Below are 2,395 nucleotides of genomic sequence, written 5' to 3'. Positions count from 1 at the left end.
CGCACCACAAAGCAAGTGATAACTAACTTCGTGAAAGTGGAGAACCCGCTAATGATCATTTAGGAACAAAATATCGCTTAATTGTAGTAAGCAACACTATTTGCCAAGACAGTTATTCAGTACACTGACCGCCGCAAATCACAAAAAATGTTATCGGCGGATCTTTACTATATGTGAATGTTGCGTAAGTAGAAGCCATGGCAAGAACGATCACGTATTGAAAATATGGATCAATTTATATTTCACTCCCCTTTTCCACAAAAATATTGGCAGTGTCGAAATCACTGTCCGGTGAAACAATTTCTGACAAATTATTCTCGCTATGTTTCACATGCCAACTTTCTGCTTTCGTAATGTCTGTGACAGGGCCCACAGACTATCAAAGATAAAAATATCTACACAAGACCGCACATAGGAAAGTAATCCTATTGACTCTCCGTATTATAAAATGCTATCCTTCTTTCGGTCCAACTGTGATTAACGATAAGCCACATCGCGCTGATTGTGTGCGATCTCTGACGTGGCGATGATCCCTCCAAATGTGTTCGGTGCACCACCTGTTGTGGGACGTGAAATTGAAGCGTCACCCATCCACCAGTGTCAGCCCAGTTTGCAGGTTAATATAAGTTTAATTTAGTGTTTTGTTTATGTATTTTTGTAATATTTGTAATGGCTGTGAATTACCTAAAGTTTTGTATTTATTTTTTGTGTTTCATGTACGGAGAGGGCTGCGCAACGAACGGAGACAGCATCTTCGCTGCCGGGGCCGGAGAGAGAAAATTGCTGGCCACTTTACGTCGCGGGTCGATAGCCAAAGAGCAACAGAAGATCCTGAAACCGAGTTGTTGCGTCGTGCTTCTAAAAATCAAAAAAATAAGAATTTGTAATGTTTGTACAACAATGACGTCATAGAAAGTTTAATCATGTTGTAAATGTTCAGTTCTATCTTGTCAAGGCTCAGATTCACGTCTATATGTAGGAAGATAATAAACTAGTGGATGCTACTAAAGTTTAAATACGTGTTCCGAGAATTTATTTATGAAGAATTATGTTACGTAATTTATTTGACAAGATTATTAATTTTGACAACGTTCATCGCGAGTTTGATTCTTGAAAGTTTATTCAATGTCGTTCTAATATTTATTAAAGCAGATCACTTGCATTGATATAATTTCTGAGAAGAAACAAACGACATCTAAATTGAAAAAAGTTTGCGCAAACGAATTGGCCTGAGTGACGTAATTCTGCGCATACGACTCAAGTGATGTTTTACAGTTTCGTTCAAGAACGATTCAGAGACAATTTAAAAACAGTTTAAATAACTTTGAAGTGTGTTGTAACTGACGTAGGTGACGAAGTCTGCACATGGTCATATGTCAAATGAAAATCATTTAAACAAAACTTACGTCGTTACACTACACGCCCAGCTTCACAAAGATTCCAGTTTCAGATACACCACGAACAAAGAGTACTATTATACAGTAGATATCTGCCTACAGAGACGTTTGGGAAAAGAAAGTGAGAGGTAGGTTTCAACATATTGTCGGCGTCAACGTCTTTACAGAGTACATGAGGACAAGGTTCGGGAAGGAAATCCGTCTTCTTCTTTTCCTTTCATCCCGTAATTAGGCTTAATCGATTTACGAAAAAACACACAAAACCAAATTGTGGACGGACGGACAGTCATTTGCCTTAACCAGTGCGCCACATCCGTCGGCAGGGATTGCTGGAGGCACGATAAGCTGTCACCTGCTGACGTGTGATGTGCACCACGTGTTTCCATCTTGTCCCGCCACATGCCCAGCACAGAGTTGACGTGGCGCAATGTTTTTTCATGCACATCGAAGATCCCTAAACTAATAGACACAAGTACGAAAATGTGAAACATTTCATTGCATGTAAAAATGTAGAACTTTTTTTGGAACAGGTATCGAAACATATCAGCTATCATGGAAACTCACCAACACCGCCACTACTCATTTAGGAGTAATTGCGAAAGACCGCCCGATAATCTGCACGCTGGAGAACGCCTTCTTCGCCAGGATACTGGCTCTTGCAGAAACAAGAGGCGTCTGACGAGTACAAAGTCAAGGGCCAGAAATGATGTATTATAAATGAAACATCAAAGCAATTAGCGTTTCGACCACTTCATGGGATGTATTACACACTGAAGTTCATGACAACTGTTCTACTGAAAATTCAAACTTGTGTCTAACAGTGTTGAGGTGAGACTGTGTCCAGTTACGTTTCCTTTGCAGACAAGAGGGGTCTCCATTACCTCAAACTGTTACTGTGACTTTCTGGCACATGCAGGATATCTTCCAGTGACAGTAATACGAGTTTTGCTCCAACAGGATGATAAGCAGGGATGAGAGAGTACTGGATCTTTCAGGAA

Source organism: Schistocerca americana, chromosome 1, assembly GCF_021461395.2.
Source record: "Schistocerca americana isolate TAMUIC-IGC-003095 chromosome 1, iqSchAmer2.1, whole genome shotgun sequence".
In the NCBI taxonomy this organism is placed as follows: Eukaryota; Metazoa; Arthropoda; class Insecta; order Orthoptera; family Acrididae; genus Schistocerca; species Schistocerca americana.
Note: the sequence above shows the minus strand (reverse complement) of the source record.